Here is a 25,429-nt window from a genome sequence, read left to right as displayed (position 1 = left end):
CTAAATTTAATTAATATTTTATTTTATGATAAAAATAAAGATTTTATTTTAAAATTTATGAAAAAAAGGCTTAACAAGATTTTTTAAAATAATAATATTCTTAATATAGAAATTCCAAAATGGTGGGCAGTTTAAATGCAGAGTGTTTATGCTGGATCAGTGCATGAAAAGAAAGAAATGGAATACAGCATTAAGGAAATCCAGAAATGGAGTCCAGTGATGATTGGAGGCCTTTTTGTTGCTCGGCTAGTCATCATCATCAAAGTAAAGTGAGAAAGGTACGGCCCATAGCCCACTACCATATACAAATCAAGCATGTGGCACAGAATCCTATGAAAAACAATGCATTCAACTGAGCTTTTGATGCAAAGGCTACAAAATAATAAAATCATAATATGATGAAGATACGGTCTCTTAAAATCACTAGCACAACCTCGAACAAATCTCCACATAACATGGGTTGAATTGATTCACTCAAATCCGATCCAATCTTCAATAGCCACATATTGTTTTTCATAGATGTACCATAGTATCTTCAAGATACCAGTATATTCACTAGTCCAAAGATTTTGCTTCATTAAATTGCCAAGTCAATTATGACAAGTAACTTCATTGCTTTAGTGGCAGTTTGCAGTGGGCACTACTGAGTGCCACTCAACTCATTCAACATAACTTGCTTCAACAGTCAAACCTCTATCATTGTTGATCAAGCCATCCATATTTAAAGCACACATCCATCTTCACAAGGCAAACTTCAATCCATCTTGATATGCCAAAATCACATCAAATAAATTATCCTTAATATAAGGCTACAAAAGATTATAAAGTTAGTCCATATCTTCTTGGATAACATGTCTCAACATACAAGATAAGTAGATCACATTGTTGGAAAATATGGACAGCACATATATAATAAGAGTAATTACATATTATTTACTATCATAATAGGCTCAAATTAAAAGTGATCTAATTTGGTTATGGTTTATTGGGCTTTAATTATTAAATAAAATATGGGTAAAATATGTGTAGATACTTTAGTAATTAAGTTCTAATCAATTTCTAAATAATGATGGGCTAATTAGGAATTAGAGCTAACGTGCCAAAGTTATATATATTAGGGTTATGGTCTCCGAATTACACAACAAGGTAACTTTTTTAGTATCTCATCTTTAGAAAAGAGTGAGCCAACTACTCTAGATTACTTGTGTGCTAATTTGGAAGATCAATATCCCAAGATCCGTAGATTTCAAGAAATCGATGAATTAAGGTAAGCTTTCGCATCTAGTTTTGTTCTTGATTTATTCTTGATGATTTGACATGATAGATCTTGGCTTACAGTTTTAAGTTTATATCAGATTTTGTTTTACGGTTTCAACAAGTGGCATTTGAGCCTCATCATGGAATTGATTAAATTTTTATTTTTGAAATGAATTGATTCTATTATTTTTTGAATTAATTTGTTGTTCAGATTTTAGAGATTTAATTTTTAGGGTTTTAATTTTTTATTTTTTAATTAATTGATTTAGTGTTAATAGTTAATGTATATATAAGATGGTTATAATTCATAATTGAAAAATATGGATTATTAGTTAGGGATTTTTAAGACTTTAAAAGGATCTTATTAAATTTCTTTTTAAAGTTTATTAAAAGGATTTTTTTGTATGAAATTATTTATGTTATGATTTGTGGGATTTTTTTTCTATATTAAAATTTTTGTTCAAGATTGTGGTTGAAATATATAGAATTATCATCTTTTGTTTTTATTCATAATGAATTATATTTATAATTGAATTTTATATATATAAATGATTATTTTTAGTTTCTGCATATAATTATTTTATATAAATTTCAGTCCTTATAAAATCCAACTAAAATTAAAAATTTAAGATTTTGTGCTGTTCATACAATTTCAATAATTTTTTTTTGGGTAAAGGTCACAGAGTGCACAATTGAAATTTCTGCAGTCTCGTATTTTTTTTTTCTCTTTAGCAATTTTTTGTTTGATTCAATGAATGACATGCTTAGTTCATAAAATATGTTTCGATATATATATGTATGTGTTTCGATTATATATACATATATAAATAATATAAGCATGTTTGATTGGTTTATGTATGAATATGGTTGATGTTTTCACACGCTTATTTTGAGGAAAATGCATCAGAATCTGTTGTAATTTTTCTTTTGAGTATTTGGGGAGAATTCAATACAATGTTGATTAAGATTGGCTCTTAAATGGTGAATTAATATTTCATGTTTAATGTTTTTTTATCATAGTTGTTGTTGAATTTTATCAATTGTGCTACTTATTTTGATTTTTTTTGTGCATAATTGCTTATTTTAAATTTATCAATATTAGTCGATGAATTTCAATTATCTATGTTGCCAATATATAAATATATATTTTTTGGTTTTAAGCTTGGTTGAATAATATTTAGGTTTGACATATTATTATTTCTAATATTTAGTTAAATTATGTTGATATGGTCTATGGTATGAATTATGGGGTATGTCAACTATTTTGATTTTATTTTTGAGATATATTGAATTGAATTTTTTCTTTCAAGCATTCATTTGGATCTCTGATTCATATGAATACAATTTTGGATTTACATAGTATATGCGTGAATTACTTTGGTATTTTATCTATGCTAAAATTATGAATACATTTGCATGTTAATTAGTTGGCATTGAATCACTATATTATTTTTTGTTTGGCTTTGACATATATGGTTTTGGAATAAAAAAATCAGTCAAAAATTAAGGTTTTCGGTTTTTTAATTGCACTATTAAGACATTCTTATTTGGAGTTATTTCGGAAACTATAGTGCAATAAAAAAAATAGTTTTGACCTTTGACTATTGGGTAAATTTTAAATTTGAATATTGGTATATTTATATATATTAAAATAACTTAATTGAAATAATAAGTTGCTAAAGTGATCTCTCTTATTGAAATTATTTTGTTTTAAAAATATAAAAGGTTGTGTGTATGTAACTTAAGTTATATTAATATTGATCGGCCCAAATGAAGGTTAATGATATTACATGTGCAACTATGTAATAAACATGTGACAATTATTTGGTTTTACATATGAGCAATAAATTGGACCAAAAAAAAATTTATGGTTCGACATGTTCTTATTGTCAATGTTTGATTATTACACCAATATATCACTTACAAGTTAATATTTTTACCAAAGATAAAATATTAATAGAGTGTCCGATATCTTGAGATGATGTTTACCTTTATTTAAATTATTTTGGTTTAAATTTGAAGTCTTATGTGGGGTTATTTATGGTTTATGATCTATTCAACTATTTTTGTATTTGCCAACATCATTGTATGTTGTTTTGGGATAAATATACATATATATATACATATATATATACCATTATCTTTTAATTTGATTGAAAGATGAAATTAAGAGAAATATTATGAAAAAATTAATCCAAATTTTGGCTTTAGGTTTTAATTAAAGATGTCTAATATTTTAAATAAATTAATTGAAATAAAATTCCGCCAGTGACCTCTTTTGCGTAGATTAGTTTATTTAAAATATCAAGATGATTATATATTTTTGTGATTCATGCGTTTATTAATTGACCCAAAGGTAAGTTAATATTTGACAGAATTTTAACAACATCAGTGGGGATAAATATGTGACAATTATAAGGTAATTTATGTGAACAATAAGTTAGTCCAAAGATTAATTCATTGTTTGCCATAATTTATTGATAATGTTTGATTGTTGCAATAAGAGTACCGTTTGCTGTTAATATTACTGTCCAAAGACTTGATATTAATGTTGTGTTTGGTATCTTGAGATGAGATTAGTCATTATCTTAAATTTATTGTTTACTTATGAATATTGATGTGAGCTTATTTTTATTTGTTTTTGTTCTGTATTAGCTAGTTCATCTTCTACTGCCACAATATTTTCTAATATAAATTCTATACCCATGCTTAATGGGACTAATTTTAAGGATTGAAAAAGGCACTTACTTATAGTGTTTGGTTGTATGGACATAGACCTTGCACTAAGGGAAAGCCAATATGCATCTCTCACTGCGGAAAACACCCCTAATGTTAAAAGGGATTTTGAGGTGGGATCGTTCAAATTGCATGAGTCTAATGATCATGAAACACAATATTCCAAAAGCCTTTAGGGGCACATAATCTGAAAAGATTACTTAGGCCAAGTGTTTCCTTGACGAAATTGAGAAACATTTTGCTAAATAAATAAGGTTGATATGACATCATTTTTGAATTCTTTGATGTCTATGAAGTATAAGGGTCAAGGAAATATGGGTGAGTACATTATGGAGATGTTTCATGCTGCCTCAAGACTTAAGGCACTTAAGATCGAGCTTTCTGAGGAATTGCTTTTTCTTATGGTTTTTGTATCGCTTCTTGCACAGTTTAACCAATCTAAAATCGGTTACATCTATCAATAGGAGAAATGGACTCTAAATGAGTTCATTTCTTATTGTGTGTAAAAGGAAGAAAGGTTGAAACATGATAAGTGTGAAAGTGCTCATTTGGCCAGTGCCTCTAAAGACAACAACTTACATTCTGAATAGAGTACCCATTAAAGCAGTTGAAAAAACACCTTATGAGCTTTGGATAGGTCGAAAACCTAGTCCAAAACACTTTCACATTTAGGGATGTCCACTTAAGGAAAGCCTTATAAGCCACATGAGAAGAAATTAGACTCCAAAATAGTGAACAATTATTTTATTGGTTATTTTGAGTGATCTAAGGGCTATGAGTTTTATGATCCCACAATAAGGAATATTTTTGAGACGAGAACTATAACATTTTTTGAGGATGTTGAGTTTAGAGGGAGAAATAAAGTTACAGACATTGCTTTTAAGGAGGAATTGAATTCTAACTTAATTCCTGCTATCACTTTTGACGATGTTCTGGTTCTTATACCTATCATTAATCAAGATGTTAATCCAGAACCTCAATAAAACAATGTTAAAAAACTCCCTATTCAAGATGAGGTAATTGTTTCAAAAAAAAACTCAATAACCTCAAGTACAAATGCCATTAAAAAGGTCCACTAGAGAAAGAGTTATAATAGCTTTAGTGGAATATTTTGACCTTAAACTGCATTAGATGAATATTAAGTTAATGGTTTCTCAATGGTAACATTGATCATACATGTATATGGTGCAACTAGAAAACTTTGTGTCCGATTATGCAAAGTTAATGATTTGCAAATTAAATAACTTCATTTATGGGCTTAAGCAAACTTCTTGTTAATAGTATTACAAATTTTACCAAATGATTATCTTATTCGGTTTAGAGATTAATTTTGTCAATAATTGTATATACCATAAGTTTAGTGGGAGTAAGGTTCTATATTTGGTTTTATATGTTAATGACATACTGCTTATCAATAATAAGTATAGTCTCAATCAATGCACTAAGAATGATTTTGAGATTACAAAAATGTATAAGATTTTTTACATTTTAGCAGTAGGAAGTCTAATGTATGTTCAGGTTTGTATACATTGGAATATTGTGTACAATGTTGGGATATTAGGCAGATATTTTAAGCAACCCTAGTTTGGACCATTGGATAGCATCCAAGAAGGTTATAAGGTATTTTCAAAGAACAAAAGATTACATGCTCACATATCGAAGGTCTAATCAGTTAGAGATCATCAAGTATACAAACTCTGATTTTGATGAAATATGGATACAAGTTTTTGTCACTAATGTGCAAATTGTGAAAAACAAATTGCAATATTTTATTCCAATAGTAACAGGAGCACATCAAAGTTAAAACACATAGACTTTAAGTTTCTGGTTGTTACAGTAAAAGTTTAGAGTGTTTAGGTGCCTATAAAGCATATTAAGACAAATTCCATGATTGCAGATCCGCTTACTAAGGGACTATACCTAAGGTTTTTCACGAGCACATTGCTCATATGGGTGTAATATCATTTAAGGATATTTAGTTTTAGTGAGAGTTTGTACTTTTAAATGTTTTATGTTATAGACATATTTTTAGTTATTTCAGTTTACAGATATTAAGTTTATTTTTTACTGAAATAAAGTTTATTTGGTTTATACACACTCTGGTTTTAGTAAGGTTTGATCTCACTAAGGTTTGAGGAAGACCAGTTGGAAATAGACATGTTTAGATCATATTGCATGTAATTCCCATACTACACATCCATACTTGATCTATGTCATTATACGTGATCATTGATGGATTTAGTTACGATATGAAAGGAAAATTTTGAGCTCATAAGGTTATATAATGACATGTAATTATAGAGTAATTAGTATATATATGTGGTTCAAGTGGGAGATTATTGGAAAATATGAACATCACATATATAATAAGGGTAATTACATGTTATTATTTACTATTATAATAGGTTAGCCCAAATTAAAAGTGATCTAATTTGGTTATGGTTTTTTGGGCTTTAATTATTAAATAAAGTATAGGTCAAATATGTGTAGATACTCTAGTAATGAAGTTCTAATCAATTTCTAAATAATGATGGGCTAATTAGGAATGAGAGCTAATGTGCCAAAGTTATATATATTAGGGTTATGGTCCTCAAATTACACAACAAGGTAACTTTTCTAATATCTCATCTTTAGAAAAGACAGAGCCAACTTCTCTAGATTACTTGTGTGCTAATTTGGAAGATTAAAACCCTAAGATCTATAGATTTCAGGAAATCAATTAATTAAGTTACGCTTTCGCATTTAGTTTTGTTCTTGATTTATTATTGATGATTTGACATGATAGATCTTGGTTTACAGTTTTAAGTTTATATTAGAATTTGTTTTACGGTTTCAACACACATAAGAATCCTTGAAAAGTAATCTTACTTGATTTAATCTCTTCTTTAATGATAAACACGAGATTAGCTGTATAAAATCCTCAAAAAGAGACTAACAAATCATCAAAATATTTTTGGTCAAACATGCCAACAAATAAGACAAGTTTCATGTCTAGTGCAATGATTGATTAAAATGGACGCTTCAATCGACAAATTCCAAAACTTGTCCCACCAAGTATTATTATATATTGATTACTTTAACACTTATTATGAATTTCAATAATAGTAAAACAACAACTCTATCTTGAAAATTTATTTAAATATTTTTAAATATTAAATTCCAAAATAAAGCAAAAATATTTTGAGAATTGAGATTAGATTTTAATTTAATTTGAAAGTTTAGACTAGTAATAGATTAAATTAAGTATGATTTTAATGTATTAAATTTATCAAATTAACTATAAAATTTTAAATTTAATGTTGAAATATTAAATTCTATCTTTTAGTTTTTATATTAAAAACTATCTTTAGCATTTTTATATTTTAAATTTTTTCTAATTTAAAATTAAATAACAGTGTCATTAATTATAAAGTAAATTCAAATTATATCAAATATAATTAAATTAATCATTATGAATTTTGCTCTCAAAATCAACTTATCTAATTCGGATGAGATTAGCACAATATATTTTCTAATTTCATAATAATTTATTTTCATAAGTTAAACAACTATTGAGATTACTAAATCATCTAATTGTATTATAAAAATATGAAATAAATTAATAGCAATTTAAAAATCTTCAACTCCCCAATTATGATAAAGGCATATTTAGAAAAATTGAAAAACTTAAACTTCCTAATAAATTAAAATAAATACTAATAATTTTAAAAATATATTTAAATAATTTTTATTCTAATCTTCTACTTTAATGTTATTCTTGTCATCTTTTTCTTTAATATATCATTCTCGTCATCAGCTTCAATCAACATTGGACTTATGATGTAATTAATTACTTTGAAGTTGTAAATTATATAAAACAACTATAAATTATAACAATAAATAATAATTTATTATTGTAAAATGGAGATTTTTATAAAATTAAAATTAAAATTATAATAGTAATTAGAAAAATAGCATAAAGTAAATTAAAATTAGTAAGAATGTATAATTGTAAAGGAAAACTTTTGCCTAATAAATTAAAATGAAGGTAAGTTTAAAATAAATTTAGTATAATATGTATAATAAATTAAATAAATGTGTGATGAAATAATGTAAATAGTTGTATATGCTTAAAAATTTTGTGAGGTCAAAGCATTAAATTTGCATGGTTAAATTAAAAAAGTCTGTCTTTTGACATGGTGAATCTTTCGTTTTAGTTTCTCTTTTTCTGAGTCTTCAATTTTGTGTTACTGTTTTGTCTGGGACTGGAGCTTTTTCTCTAGGTTTTTTCTGTGTGATGGAAGAGGGTTTAGCTATCTTAATCTTCTTGACGAAGAGGAGGAGGCATTCCATGGGGAAATTTCGTCAGTGCATCGGAGTTATCAATTTTGTTTAGTGGGGTGATGCTTGACTGACAGTATCATCCACTTCCCTTCCTTGCGCAATACTATAGTTTATCTTTGGCATCCCATTGAGGGAATTTTCATTTCGAATCTTGGGGAAAAAATGTTTCTTTTCTAATTTTTTCATGAAGTGGACATTCATCGGGTGCTTTCGGGGACACCATGGGTTTTCAATAATCATCTGATTATTCTTCGTAGAATCTAACAGGGGGAAGATCCAGCTGTTGTTCCTTTATTGTTAACTGAATTTTGGGTTTAAATACACGACTTGCCACTAGGGTTGATGACGGAAACAATGCAATACAGTTTGGAGAGTTTTTGGGACAGTTTCTTGAGTACGACACCTCTATTCCAACTATAGGGATTAATAAATTTATGCGTATTCGAGTTAGGTTGGATATGTCTCTCCAATTGCAAAGGAAAAAGAAGATTCAAATCGATAAGGAAGGTACAGTTTATGCTTGTTTCCAGTATGAAAAATTGAGCCTCTTTTGCTTTATTTGCGGTAGACTGGGACACAGAAAGAGTTTTTGTCCTTTTCGTACCAGCCTGGATCCATCAAAAATAATTTTTGGTTGGGACATTTCATTACGAGTGGTGGGGCATCAGCGGAATCCTATGGTGAGTAGGTGGCTTCAAGAACCTGACGGTTTAGAATGCCATACTGCAGTTTTGGCAAGAAATCCCACGACCCAAATTCGAGGGAGAGAACTTGATGCTGGGTGTAATTTAAGGAGGGTGATGGGGAATCAATTGGATAAATCTAATCTTATCTCTTTAAAATCTGGACAAAATATTTCTTTTAAAGTAGATAAGAATACCTGGCGAAATAATAATAGTATGGAATTAATTGGGTTTGAAAATGATAGTGGGCCCATGGATGGGGTGTTGACCGAAGAAAATGATCCCTTAGTTTCTTTGGAAGGAAAGAAACGACAAAGGTTAGTGGGGGATTCAACTCATGTCGTAGGGGATGTTGCTGAAGAAGACTCAATGATTTTAGCGGTGGCTCTGTAATGAAAATCATAAGCTAGAACGCCTACGGCTTGGGGAGACCGCAGACTGTTAGTAGGCTCAAAAATAAATTACGAGCCATTAATCCCCAGATTTTGTTTCTTATAGAGACAAAATTAAGTTCAAAGAAGATGGAGTTGGTGTGAATGAAGTGTGGACTTGCAAATGGTATTAATGTTGGTGCGTCGGGATCTAAAGGTAGTCTATCGTTAGGTTGGAAACAAAATTCCTTGATTTGGCTTCAGAGTTATTCTTCTTTTCATATTGACGTTGAGGTTCATGATAATGCTTGCGGTGAAGTTTGGCGTCTTATGGGGTTTTATGGGAATCTAGATGAATGAAATAGAGCAATATCATGGGAGTTACTTTGTCAGTTGGGGAATGACCAAATGTTGCCTTGGATTGTGGTTGGGGACTTCAATGAGATTATGCATTCTTTTGAAAAGCAGGGTGGCCGACTTCGTTGAGAACGTCAAATGTTGATTTTCGAGAAGTGTTGGAGGACTGTGGGCTTATTGATTTGGGATTTTTTGGTGGGTGGTTTACATGGGAGCACGGTCGTGTTTTGGCTACCAATATTCGGGAACATCTGGACAGGGGAATAGCGACTCGAGATTGGATGTCTCTTTTTCCTAGTTACCATTTGGAGCATTTGAGTCACTCATTTTTGGATCATTGCCCGATTCTGTTGGACACAAGTGGGCGGGGTGGTGAGTTTCAGCGTTCTAGGAACAGAAGTTTCCGTTTTAAAGTGAAATGGTGTCTAGAACATGATTTTGAGGCTATGGTACAAAGGAGTTGGGAAGATATAACTGAAACTGTCCCAAATAAGTTTATGCTTTTGGGGAAACGTTTTCAGCAGTGGAGTCGGTCTAGGAGTTGGGATCAAAAAACAATTCATAAGGATTTTGAAGAGCGTTTACATGAAGTTTATGACCAGGATCCTTCTGATGAGGTTCTTGTCGAAATCATTGAGGCCCAAATTGGCATTAATTTGGAGATTGACAAAGAAGAAATTTTCTGGGGGCAACGGGCTCATGCCAATTGGTTGCAAAATGGAGATAGAAACACCAACTATTTTCATAAAATTACGGTTTAGCATTTTCAACGAAGTAGGATTATGGGCTTGGAAGAAGAAAATGGTCATTGGGTCTCATCGAATGTGGGAATGCTTCAGCTTGCTTTGAGATTTTTTGAGAATTTGTTTTCGGCTTCTAATTCTGGTCATGACGAGCGACTGTTGGGCTTGGTAGAGAAGCAGATTTCACATAGCATGAATGAGAAATTGCTTCGTCCTTTTTTAGAGGTTGATATTAAGCATGCTATCATGGCAATGGCACCTTTAAAGGCTCCGGGTATTGATGGATTTCCAGCAGTTTTTATTAGAAATGTTGGCATATTGTTGACTTTGAAATCTCCAAGTACTGTTTGTCAATCTTGAAAGGAGAAACTGAAATGGGGGAAATCAATAAAACCCACATTATCTTAATCCCTAAAGTTGATAAACCCAAAAACCTCACACAATTCTGACCTATAAGTCTTCGTAATATAATTTACAAGGTAACTACGAAAGTATTGGTGGAACGCATGAGTCCCATTTTGGGGGAGTGTGTTAATGAAACTCAAGGGGATTTTATTCTAGGAAAAAATATTTCGGATAATGTGTTGAGTGCTTACGAGGTTTTACATTCTCTTAAAATGAAGAAAAAAGGTAGAAAAGGAAATTTTGTGCTTAAACTCGACATGAGTAAAGTGTACGATCGTGTTGAGTGGGATTTTTTGGCTGGAATGATAAATTGTTTGGGCTTTCACACTGACTGGATTGTTCTCATCATGCAGTGTGTTTGTTCAGTCTCTTATTCGGTGGGGCTTAATGGGGAAAAGAATGTGTGGTTTTCACTTTCGAGAGGTTTGAGGCAAGGGGATCCGCTTAGCCCTTATCTATTCTTGATTTGTGTAGAGGGTTTCTCCACATTGCTTCAGGATGTTAAGCAGAAGAATTTCATGTGGGGTGCTCTTATTGGTAGAGAAAGATTTTCTATTAACCATTTATTTTTTGCGAATAATAGTATTCTATTTGGGGATGCATCAGAAGAGGGAGCTAATATAATGTGCAATCTTACCGCGGAGTATGAGTAGGCTTTGGGCCAAAAGGGTAAATTTTGATAAATCACTTATTTATTTTGGTGCTACTGTAGAGTCGAACGTTCGGAAAGCAATTACTGGCATTTTGGGTGTCCGGCTTGCTACAAACCTGGAGAAGTACTTGGGCCTGCCTATGATGGTCGGAAGGAAGAAAAATTGGGCTTTTGCACATTATTTAGATCGTTTTAGGAAGAGAATTGAAGGCTGGAACTTGCATTAATTCTCTATGGGAGGTAAAGAAGTTTTTATTATGTCGGTCCTACAAGCTATCCCTGTTTATATTATATAATGCTTTGCCTTACCAAAAATGCTATGCTTTGCCTTACCAAAAATGCTATGTCATAAAATTGAGGGCCTTTTAAATAAATTCTAGTGGTCAAACAATAAAACATCAAGAGGGATTCATTGGAGTAATTGGAGTGATTTATGTAAACCCAAGTGTGCTGGGGGGATGGGTTTTAGGGATTTGTTTTTATTTAATCGAGCCTTATTAGCTAAGTAAGTCTGGCGTATTTTTTCCATCCTAATTGTCTATTATTGAAGGTTTTGAAAGCCCGTTATTTTCCGTTCACAGATATTTTCTCAGCAAAAGTAGGTTCTTACCTTTTGTTTACCTGGAGAAGTCTGTGCAGTGCTCGAGCATTGATTGCTGATGGGTTGATATGGCGTATTGGTAATGGGGAAAGTATGAACATTTGGAATGATCCTTGGTTGCCTGGGCATGGGAAAAACCGACTATCAGTGCAATGTGTTAATACATCCTGAAGTTCAGTGAATCAATTGATCGATGCTGAAACTAATACCTGGAACAAGGGAGTAGTCTGCCATTTGTTTGACAAAGATCAAGCAGACCGTATCTTCTCCATTTTGATCTCTCGCCACAGGTCGAATGATTTATTGATCTGGAAACATGAGATTACTGGGGAATACACTGTGAAGAATGGGTATCATGTTTTGATTACAAATCAAGTACAAAATAACGGGCAACATTCGCTCATAAGTGATAAATAGAGTGATTTCTACAAAATGCTCTAGGCTTTACATATTCCTGCTAAAATTAAGATAAACATGTGGCGACTCTTCAACAATTTTGTGCCTTACTATAACAATCTTCTCAAACGACGATTGACTGTGGATGGTGTCTGACCTCTCTGTAAAGCAGATTTGGAGGATTCTGACCATTTACTGTGGAATTGTGGTGTCTTAAAGTAGTTATGGACCTCTCTCAACATCAGGGTCTATCCACTCGAGAATACCTCAAATTTCAAAGACAAATTTGTTAAAAACTTGTTTGCAGCAGATGTTCCTAATCGATAGATTCTTATTATATCACTATGGGCATTATGGCATTGGAGAAATAAATTGATTCATGAAAGTTCAAAGTTTTCTATGTAGGATCTCCTAGGATTTATTCGAGGCTATTGCCAGGATATCGCCTTGTGTTAATCGAACCTAAAATCTGTTTCTATTCCTATGAGACAGCATTTATGGCGTCCTCCTGATGGTGGTACGTTTAAATTGAATTTTGAAGCCTCATTTCTAAAAGAATCTAGAATTTCTTATGCAGCTGTTCTAGTAAGAAATAATAAGAGGGTTTTTCTACGTGCTTGCACTTACCCATATGGTGATGTGGTTGATGCTTTTATTGCTGAAGCTCGTGCTTATGAAATGGCGCTGATCTTTGTAGAGGAAATGGGTTTTTGTAGGATTCTATTGGAAGGGGATTCTCTGACAACAATTAAAAAGCTTCATTCAGGAGGAGAAGATCGATCTCTTTTGGGGCCGATTATTAACAGTATCCGTGTACTTGAAAGACAGTTTGATAAAGTACCAGTATCAGTGTACTTGAAAGACAGTTTGATAAAGTATCTTACCATTTTGTGCCAAGGGTAGCTAATCGGGCGGCACATCTTCTGGTGGTCGAAGGGCGACGACGAAAGATTCTTTGCGTTTGGGATTTTTCACCTCTGGAAATAGTAAAGAAGGCGATAGTTGAGGATTGGATGACTTGGGTCCAGATCGGTTGTTAGGTCTTTGCTCACTTTGAAGATGGAGAAGGTTCTTTTGAATCTTCATGGTTGGATTTAAAAGTTTTCTTCCTTGCTCGGCGTTGTGGTTTCAAATTTGTTTTAGGGAAGATGAATTGTTTTTTGGATGATATTCTTGGCGGCGATTCATTTGTGGTGAAGAGTGGTTTGAGTTAATGGTTTTGGTTTTTTCGGTGTGTTGTTTTGTTTGTTTTATTTAATTTTTCTGTCTATTCATCTTTGTTTCTCTTTATTGTGTCTAACCACTTTGAGCCTTGTGCTGTTTTAAATGGATATCAGTATCTATTTGCAAAAAAATAAAAATAAATGTATGATGAAAGAATATAATAATTTTACTTCATCATTAATTTAAACAATCATTTATTGACATTATCATTTGAATATGACTTGAAATTTACCTTTCGAATAACTAATACTTTAATACTTCATTGTTTTTTAGATACTTCAAACTTACCAATGCTAATAATCTCTATTTTTAGTGATATTATTTAGATGTTATTTGTTTAAAAATGTTTAAGTGTTGAATATTATTTATATTGATAAATCTGAATTTTAATTATTGTATAATTGTAACAATAATTAAATGATATATATTATTAACAATTATTTAATATTACTTATTATTAATATGTTGAATTCAACTTCAACTCAACTATTAGTTGAATAAAAACTCTATAATTTTAAAAAATAAAAACTTATTTTTTTATATAATGTTAATTTAGTAATATAATAAATAATAAAAAACATTCTTATCAATTCAAATATTTTTTAAATTCGTGTTTTTATATATACTAGTCTTCTTCTTCACATGCATTGCATGTGGTATACACATTTAATTTTTAAATAAAAGATAAAAAATATATAACATATTTAATGTAAATAATATTTTATGAATAGACATAGTTGAATCATAATTTAAGTAATAGTGCAATATTGTTTAAAGTATCTTTGTACAAAATATGATATATATTATATGATGAAAACTAATTATCAAAATATAATAAATAGATTATAATTCACTTAATCGATATATTTTACTCTATATTTTAATTACTTTTGGACATGAGCTTTTATATAATTTGGCATGTAATTAATCATTTTCTATGTAAGTAGAAGGAGATGTCAAGTTAGCGCACAAGACAAAAAAAAATATTATTAAAACTTTTATATTTTAAGGATTTATTAATTGTTATTATTATTATTATTATATTTAAACTTATTTTTTACAATAAAAGGGCATAAAGGCCATTACCTCAAATTAATATGAATCAATCATTACAAGCTCATGGATATCATAAGGATACTCCATACTAAAGGAAAGAGTACATTGTTTGTTCAAAGCTAGCTTACTAAGACTATCCGTGACTCTATTACTTGTATGATCAATCCAATTAATCTTAGCTTCAGTAAAGAAGTCCAACAATCTCTTTTAACTGATAGCCAAAAATAGTGATGTCTTCATGATGTTTTTTAATGCGATTTACTAAGCTTTCACAATCGGTTTCAAAGATAGCCCTCACAACATTATTATTATAGGCCCAATTAATCCACGCATCAACCTCTACCCAATCCACTTTCATCCGACTCTCCCTATACTCCGAAAGATGGCCTAACACAAAACTGTCACTATCAAGGGCTATCACCCATATTTCGATTGATGTATCAACAATCACCGCATTGACATTAATTTTGACAAAATTCAAAGAAGGCTTTTCCCACTTATGGATCTTAGGGGTCTTAGGAATCATTAGAGCATTGATGAGGTTGTGAATCCTAAAATCATCCCCTAGAGTTTTAGCCGACTCCCAAACAACCTTTGCATCTTCCTCATTGCCACGAAAAATAGAATTATTTCATCTATTTCACACATTCCACAAAACCGTTATGAATTCCTCAAAAGCTTTTTTGTCCATGAGCTGAGTCGCCTCCTTCAACCAATCGATGCACCTTTCAAACTCATAGTCGAGCAACCTACCATCGAGCCCACCAAGGGAAAGAATTTCACGAGCCTTAGAGCAATCTTTAATGGCATGAATGGTTATTTTTTCTCCATCCCACATCTCAAGCACTCGTGATTAAAGCCTTGATAAACCGAGGAAATTCTAACATTAATCAGGAGTAAATTGTGACCAACCCACCACGTAAATATGCGGTTCTTGGGGAGGATGTGGAGTTTCCAAATAGTACGCCAATATAGATGATCCAGACCACACCCAATCTTATTAAGGATAAGTCAAGAGTAACCGGATTTTGTACAGTAATAGTCGGTCCTGTTATGGAACCATATGGCCCTATCCAACGGCCCATCTCGAATAATCAATAGAGTACAAATCTGATCACCCAAGAAGTCACCATATAGCTTTCGCACACGGGCTCTACCCCACACACTATTATTAGGTTCCTACAAGTTGCGAACAACCCTCTCCTAAATCCCGCTACTAAGATCCTTCAAGGAGTCATCGTCGAGACCTTTAAAACCCCATCTATCCAATCTGATCCTTGCTTTCTTGTCGTCCCTAACCTGCCAACTGAAACCAACCTCAAGGGCTTTAGTCGTAGTCATAATGCTCGTCCATGAATAAGAAGGTTAGTCAATTATCTTCGGGTGGAACACATCACAATTTGGGAAGTATTTAGAGCTAATAACATGGTAGCATAAGGTATCTCTATGGTTTACGAGCCACCACACTTATCTCCTGAGCAACGCAATGTTGAAAAACCTTAGATCTCTGAATCCAAGGCCACCCATACCTTTTGGCATACACAAGGCATCATATGCCATCATCGCCTATCCGCAACATTTATTCTTGTGAGCCCACTAATAGCTTCTCATTCTCGAGATCAACTCATCAATCATGCTCCTGGTGATAAGAAAAATTGAGAGAGCATAAGTGGGTAAGGATTGTAAAACAACTTTAAGAAGAACGTATTTACCACAATAGGATAAAAGCCTTTTGTAATAGCCCAGTTTTAGCTAAAACAGAACAGTGGTTTTAGAACCACAAATATGATGTTGCAAAATTATTTTAATATTATTTTTGGTATTTACAACATGATAGCATGTATGTGTGAAAATTTCGTGAGCTAATTTTATTGTTTAATTGTTCAATTTGAGAAAAATGACTAAATCGCGTAAAATGTAAAAGTTGCATTCTACTTGTTAAAGTTGTCAAATAGCTTTGGCTTTTAAATATGATGGCCTTAAATGGTAATTAGGCCATTTTAAATGTTAGTGGACTTATATGGACATTAAATAGATGATATTAAATGATTTATAATAAGGCTAGTTTAGTAATTTGGTTATTAAAGGTTAAAATAAATAAAACAAAGCTAATTAAAGCTTCATTCTCATCTTCAGGCATCGAAAATTAAAAGAAGAAGAAGCTAAGATAGGGTTTTTCATTTAGCTAGGCAAATTCAAGCAATTAAGGTACGATTTTTGATATGTTTTTTTTATGATTTTTATGTTTTTGTAATCGTTGCAGTTTAATCTAGCTAGCCTGTACCTTTAATTTTGAAACTGTTAAAGATTTTAAGAGTTTCCATTGATGAGTTTATGCATTCTTTGGTATTTGAAGATGAAATATGAAAGCTTGATGATAGAGTTTCATGTTTTGCAAAGTGATTTTTGATGAAAATGCCAAATAGGGATTAAATTGTGAAATATGCAAATTGAGTGGTTAAAATGTGAAATAAATGAAAGTTTTGGGTTGTTAGGGACCTATGTGTAATTTGGCCAAGCTTGGGTTTAATGAAATTATGTGAATTTTGTGTATTTGTGAAATAGGTGCTAAACTGATTAAATGCGAAAATTTAGCGGCTAAAGTGTAAAAAGGCCAAAATGTATGTTTTGGATTAAATTGAAAGAATATGAGATTGAATAAGTTAATTTTGAATATATTTAGATCAAGAAAAGAGGAATCCAAAATTACATCCAGGGAAAGGCAAGATTATTGAGTAACTGACTCATTTCGCCATTTTCATACTCGAGGTAAGCTCGTATGTGGTAATTTCATTATAAAAGTATGTTAAAAGATTTGATATTGTATAAACTGTGATTATGAGATTATGGATTATGTTAGAATTATGAAAACGACTCTACGAATGCATTCGATGATAGAAACGAAAAGTGTAAAGTCCTAGTTGAACTTTAGGAATAGATTTGGTTACATGTGTCTTGTTATTAGATGATAAGTTGAGTTGGCTTCGGGCCATGATATTAGCACTTCGGGTGCAAATTATACCGATTTGGCTTCGGGGCATGCATATCGGATGATTTGGCTTCGGACCATGATAATTGTTTTTCGGATAAGTTACCTTGATTTGGCTACGGGCCATGGTATAGGTACTTATCGTATGAGACTATTGAGTATTCAATTTCTATTCCGAATGGTCCAACGGGTAAACAAATGATGTGGTTAAGAAAAAGGTTAGTACAGAAACTATTCGAGTATTAAATAGAGAAAGTTCAATGAGATGGTATTTAATCATGTTTTAAGACATGAGAAAGGTTTGTAGTTAATGTGAAATTTATTGATTTTGTAACACCCTTAAACCCAGCCTAGACGCTATGGCCGAATCTAGCGACGTTACATGTGAGTGCTTTTTAGAAAAACCTTAGCGAGTTGAAAAGTTTTCCAGTTTGTTATCATTACTTAAGTCGTGAAATCCCTATTCCAAATATCAAGTGGAAACATTTCATAAACGCGGAAGATAAAACGTCATTAATTCTTAAATCAATAATTTATCAATTTAAAATCCCCAAATAATACACAGTTCAAGTCCGAATACATAATCAATCCCAAAAATAACTTTTAAGGTAAGGCAGGAAAAAAATAAAGGTTACTCATAAAATCATTAAATGTCTACCAGTGGTCACCATCGAGCCTCCGTCGCACCGATCCGTCTACTACTGAGGATTACCTGATAGATAAAATAAACAAAGGGGTGAGTTTTCGCAAACTCAGTGTGTACATCTCCACAAACAGCATGCATACAAGTAGATAATAGATTACAGTTATTCGACCTTAACCATACATATATCACATGCATAACATATCAGATATCAGAAAACATGCCCACCAACCCTGCACACCATCTCCATCCAACCCAACACACCATGTGGGGATAAAATCGACCCACCTATCCTTGCACACTGTATATGGGGATATAATCGACCCATCCAACCCTACACACTATAAAGTACCGTATCGCAGCACATATCATAAGTGTGTAGCTTAGCTGCCAGATAATAGGCTAATCGCCTCTCAGACTTCCTTCTCTTCACAACAATCCTAACCCTATGCAATGCATCATAAACATATCTTATCAACATCATGTCAAAGCAGATTTACAGAATCAGACAGATACACATGCTTATAATATCATACTTTTCAATAACCAATCAGAGTATAGGGACTAAGTAACGCTTGCCGCCCCTACAGTCAGGTCACAGTCGACTTAGGTGAGCCGTGCAACCTTATAGAACAAATCAGCAAAATTGGGCTCACAAGCCCGTGTGCCCTACCCATGTGCCTCGCACACGGCCTACAATCCATCACACGCCCGTGTTCGTCGTGCCTGTGTGGCGCGCGTACGGCCTGGCTCATCAGTGGCATGCCTGTGTCTCACGAGGCAGGCTACCACACGCCCTGTGGCGTCGACAGGCCACTTTTCAGCTTTTGTCGAAACTCATTTTCTGCGTAATTGAAGTACACACCAGGTTCATTTTCACCGCTAATCCAACCATGAGAACCCCAAAGCCTAACATCGATAATACCAAGCCCAAAATCAATCACTTAAATTGACATCCTTAAGAATTGCCAAATCCCAAAAGAAAGATCTACTTACCTTTAATGAAGAATGGTGTTTCCTTACTGTTTAGAACTCGGTTACTGATCTACAAAGCCTTGGATATTCCCTAAACAACAAGCAAAATCCCTCTTAAATAATCTCTAAAGGAAATCACGAAACATAATTAAGGTGATACTTACCGAAATGATAGAACCGCTAGTAATGCGCCCAAGCTTATCGAAAAAAGAAAAACAAAGGGAAGGGGAAAAAGAAAAGGATTCCGACAGCAAAGGGGTTTTAGGGGGAATGAAGAAATAGTAGTGAACAAAAAAAAAGGAAAGAAAAGAAAACATCTGATAAACCCTACCCCCTTGAGTGTTTTAGTCCAACTAAAATGTCCGCATGACTTAACAGTAAAATTAATGCCACACCCATGACTAGAACTTGGGTTCTCAGGCATACTCCCTTGCCACTTAACCACTAGACCAGCAGACCCATTCTGATATAATCCTACCAGCTTTTAACTTAAGCCCACTGAACAAGAGTAAGGCTTTATTCATCAAAATACCAAAATTTTCCCTAAGCTAAGGCTTGAACTTGGGACCTCTCAATCACCTCCTAAGACACTTAACCACTGAAGTAGATACACATTCGTCAAATACCTACAGAAATGATTTAATAAAATTTAGAGCGTTACAGATTTACATTTATTTGATGAATTAAGTTATTTACATACGAGCTTACTAAGCTACGAGCTTACTTTGTGTGATTTTTCTATGTTGTATAGTGAATCAAGGCTAGCTCGGATCCAGGAGTTGTCGGGAACATCATCGCACTATCAAACATTTTAGTTGGTACTTTTGAGTTAAACATCTTTGGTATATGGCATGTATACGCTAGATGTGGTATTTTGGTTTTGATTATAGCCATGAAAGTTGGCTTGTAAATGATGTTAATATTGATGTGTGTTTAGCTTTTAGAAATGGCTTGTACATGTACATGGTTTGGTATGTAAATATATAGCCATGAGTAATGGCTTATTTTGATATGTTTTGTAGGAATGTGGTTAAGGTTTCATAGTTGTTCAAATGGTTATCTGAATTATGGTAAATGATCCGTATTGTTTGGTATTGTTTTGGCGTGTAATTGGCTAAGTAAATGATAGTGAATTGAGTTTATTGAGTTTTGGTATAGATGAGATTATAATGATATGAATTGTGCATTTGGTTGATGTTTTTGGCTACCTAATTTATTGATGAAATGGTACCATTTTGGTTGTTTAGGTGAACATGAGTTGGGATGGAAAATTGGCCTTGGAAATGGCCTATTTTTGTCCACACGGGCAGAGACACAAGCGTGTGTCTCAGCCATGTGTGACACACGGTCTTGTTACACGGTCGTGTGCCCCCTGATGTTGTTATTAAAATGAAGTTAGTATGCTCTACACGATCTCACACATGGACGTGTGATTGGCCGTGTGGTACAAGTCAATATACCCCCTAATTAGCACACGGCCTAGCACACGGGCATGTGACTTGGCCATGTTGTATAAGTCAGTATACTCTCCAGTTTTCACATGGTTTGACACACGGGCTTCTCTTTGGCTATGTGATGCAAGTAAGTATGTTTGCCCTATTTCCACATGGCCTGAGACACGGGTGTGTCTGGAGCCGTGTGAGGCACATGGCCTATTCACACGGGCATGTGACCCTTGTATGGTTAAAATTTTATTAAGATTTCAAAATTCTGTATGATATCAGTTTAGTCCTGAACCATTTCTAAAGCATGTTTAAGGCCTCGTAGGCCCTTATAAGGGACAATGTGAGTTTGTTGAATGATTTATGAGAATGAATGCTTTATGGTTGATAAATGTATGCCTTACATTGTGAATTGATCGGTAATACCTTGTAACCCTACTTCGGCAACGGGTAAGGGTTAGGGGTGTTATATTTTATTGATATTAGAGCTACGATTTAGTCGAATCTAGGGCCAACGTAGCGTGTGTGAGAGTCTAGCTATACATGTCATATATATGTACTCTGCGATAGTGTGATTATTCCTAACAGCTTAAATTGTGTTTTCGTATAGTAATAGATCCCGAACGAGCTGTAGCTGATGACATAGAGAGTAATGCACCCGCTCTCACTCAAGGAACGGTGCCATCTGATTCTAGACCCATGTCGAGTAGTCACGGAGGTGAGTCTAAAGAAGCCTTTTTCCAATTGATAAACGAATGGTTCACACAATATGTCCGGATGAATCCAACTGTTCAACAACCCCTACCCTTACCTATTCCTCAACAAATCCCTATTGTTCCTCAAGTTGTAGATCTGATACGATTGAACAAACCACCAGTAGATAAGATACGTAATCTTAGGGCTCAAGAGTTCTGGGCTACTGTTTATGATGATACTGAGAGAACTGAGTTCTGGCTTAAAAATATGATTCGAGTATTCAATGAATTGTCCTATACACCTGATTAATGTATTAAATGTGATGTATCCTTGCTGAGAGACACCGCATATCAATGGTGGAACACACTGATATCTATGGTTCTGAGAGAACGAGTGACCTGGGAATTTATTCAGACGGAGTTTTAAAAGAAATATATAAGTCAGCGATTTTTTGATAAAAAGTATAAAGAGTTTCTAGAGTTAAAGTAGTGCCGTATGACTGTCACCGAGTATGAAAGAGAATTTGTTTGGTTAAGCAAGTACGCCGAGAGTATGTGTCTACTGAAGAAATAATGTGCAAGCGATTCGTTGATGGGTTGAAGATATAAAACTACTAGTCAGAATTTTAGAGTTAAAATAATTTGTCGCTCTGGTTGAAAGGGATTGTAAAGCTGAGGATCTTAGCAAAGAAAAGAGAAAGGCGGATTCAGAAGTTAGAGACTCGAGAAAAACGATTAGTGAGTAAGCCATATCAATCATCAGCAAGGAAATCTAGAGAGTCGTACACTCGCCCACATGCTTCAAATGAATATTCGAATAGAGATCATAGAAAACTATACTCAGGTTTTAAAGCTCAAGCTACATCAGTATCGAGTGTTGGCAGTGTGAAAGACAACGAACCTGAGTGTCAGCAATGTGGGAAACGACATTTCAGAGAATGCTGGAATAAAAATAGTAAAGCTTGTTACAAATGTGGTTAGCTAGATCACTTCATCTGAGATTGTCTGTAACACCCCGAACCCGAGACCGTCACCGGAGTCGAACACGAGGTGTTAACAAACTTTAAACCACTTATAAAAAAATTTTCCAGACACTGCCACTCTGCGTACTAGTCGCTAAAAAAATCATATCTTGAGTTCAGAAACTCGGAATCCAGTTCCGTAAATTTTCCCTGAAACTAGACTCATATTCCCATCTACATATTTTTTTATAGAATTTTTGGTTGGGCCAATTAGTACAGTTTATTAGTCAAAGTCTCCCATGTTACAGGGATCGACTACACTGACCTTTGCGCATTACGACTTGGATATCTCCCTGTACAGGGCTTCAATACTGATGTCGTTTGTTTCTATAGAAACTAGACTCAAAGAGGAATCTATACATATATGGAATGACTCCTAATTATCTCCGGTTAATTTATAATGAATTTCCAAAGTCGAAATAGGGAATCCAGAAACCGTTCTGGCCCTGTCTTACAAGAACCTGAATATCTCTTAACATACTGTCCATATGATCGTTTCGTTACTTTCCTATCAAAATAGATTCATCAAGGTTCGTTTACATAATTTATTCACTATTTAATTCCCTTCCTACTATTTTTAGTGATTTTCCAAATCTACATCACTGCTGCTGTCAGCATCTGCCTTTAAGGTAGACTTTACCTATTTCATAGTTTCCATGATTCAACTAGCCCTTTTAGCATAAATAGCACAATTTATGATAGTGATTAACCATTCCCATGGCCAATTCTTGTTAAGCATATCCACACCTCTCAATAACCATATCCATACCAAATGATTATAACATTATACTCAAACATATATAAGCCATTTTCGCATGGCTATCCAAAATTATACAAGTCCAAAGGGTCCATGACCCACAACAAAAGGGTAGTCCTATACATGCCATTTCGAAGTTCAACCAAAATTGTACCAAAAGGGGGGGCTTTGATAGTGTGGGCGACTTCGACTTCAAAATCCCGAGTCCGATAGCTGGAGAACCAAAATCTATAAAACAGAGAATCAAGGAGACGGAGTAAGCAATTTATGCTTAGTAAGTTTTGAGCAAGGGATTCCAGCACAACAAAAGTATAGCATTCATGTAGCTAAACGGATAATTTCATATGCACAATTTTTCAATATCATACTTACTTCACATTACCAACCCTTTTATTCATACACAAAGATCAACTTAGCCAAAGGCCGGTAGCTCATTTATCAACTGAGCGAATACTTATTTGTAAGGGCTCAACTAATTCAAAGCACATACGAAACATACCTTAATGTTGGGATGTTTCAAGCGTATTAACTGAAATTTTTACAGCAAGATCATTCATTCCCAAATCACGTACCTTCGGAATTTAACCGGATATAGCTACTCGTTCAAATGCCTTCGGGACATAGCCCGGTTATAGTATCTCGCACAAATGCCTTCGGGACTTGACCCGGATTTAGTAACTCGCACAAATGCCTTCGGGACTTAACCCGGATTTAGTAACTCGCACAAATGCCTTCGGATCTTAGTCCGGATTTAGTAACTCGTACAAATGCCTTCGGATCTTAGTCCGGATATGGTCACTTAGCACAAAGCCTTCGGGACTTAGCCCGGACATCATTCAAATAACCATGCACATTTAACAATAAATCATGGCACGTTCGTATTTCATTTTCGTTAGCAAAACTCAAACACAAGACACTTATCATTCTTGCAATTTCGGCTCAATAGCCACACACAAAGAGCATGATTTTGATTTGCTTAAAACATGATCTAATCAAATCATAATTTAAGCTCTTTTACTCAAGAACTTACCTCGGATGTTGTTGAACGATTCCGATAGCTATTCGACCACTTTTTCCTTCCCTTTATCGGATTTAGTTCCCCTTTGCTCTTGAGCTTAATTAAACAAATAAATTGATTTAATCATTTGAGCATCGAAAAGAGGAACACAAGGCACTTAGCCCATAATTATACATTAGACATTAAAGTCACATATGTACGGAAATCATGAATCAAACTCAACATTTTAGCTAATTTTCCCCCTTGGCCGAATTTTCTAAGCCAAGACAAAAGCATCAATATGCTTGCCTCTAACCGAATACATGCAACACCAATCTCCTTCCTATGGCCGAATATGCATGTCTATGTTGGGGCCGATTGCAACACTTAATACATTCTACAAGTATGGCCACTTGTATTGACTAAACACCATTTTGTTTCAAGTTCAAAACTTGGCTAATACACACATATATACACTAGTAAAGCATCCTCTCCCTTTCCATCAATTTAACACATGCATTACTCATTAATATACAAAAATTATATTCGGCCTTAGCACACAACTTGCTAGCCGATTCTTCTCCATCTAGCAACCGATGCACATATGTGCTCACTCAAAAATGCTAAAAAGAAGATTCAAGAATCATCAATCCACCATCACATGCATCATTAACAAGCTTCATATTTAGCATGCAATGGCATTAACACAAAATCCACCTAGGCCGAATATCATCCCCATGACATAGCAAAGATTTGAACCATGGGCTTATTAGAACTCAAGCTAGCAACTAAAAACATGCATGAATCTCATGGCACAACCTCAAACATACCTTGATCTAGATACAAGTATGGCCAAACCTCCTCCTAATCCTCTTCCAAACCAAACATGAAGCAAGAACTCCTTCCTCCTTCCTTAGAATTTTCGGCCAAAAGAAGATGAAAAAGGATGAACAAAATTTTTCTTTCTTTTCTTTTACTCACGGCAATGGGGGGGCATGGATGAGACCATTCTTTTTTTTTTCATCACTCCTCCCTTTCATTATTTAATTACCATGCTCATTATTTTATTGTTTCCACCCATGATGCACCAACACAACATGTCTAT

The 25,429-nt window shown here is 33.6% G+C and overlaps 1 long non-coding RNA gene across 1 annotated transcript; it reads right to left on the bottom strand.

The window, feature by feature from the left end:
• Positions 1–8,013: 8,013 nt before the first annotated feature.
• Positions 8,014–13,817, bottom strand: LOC107897749 (uncharacterized). The gene is made up of 3 exons (XR_001684268.2): positions 13,409–13,817; positions 12,338–13,262; positions 8,014–12,249 (listed from the first exon to the last, which is right to left on the bottom strand). It is a non-coding gene; the product is annotated as an uncharacterized lncRNA (long non-coding RNA).
• Between the last annotated feature and the right edge of the window lie 11,612 nt (positions 13,818–25,429).

The sequence above is a fragment of the Gossypium hirsutum genome, chromosome A10 (genome assembly GCF_007990345.1).
Source record: "Gossypium hirsutum isolate 1008001.06 chromosome A10, Gossypium_hirsutum_v2.1, whole genome shotgun sequence".
NCBI classification, from domain to species: Eukaryota; Viridiplantae; Streptophyta; class Magnoliopsida; order Malvales; family Malvaceae; genus Gossypium; species Gossypium hirsutum.
The sequence above is the reverse complement of the archived record's forward strand: the minus strand, read 5'-3'. Positions and strand labels throughout refer to the sequence as shown.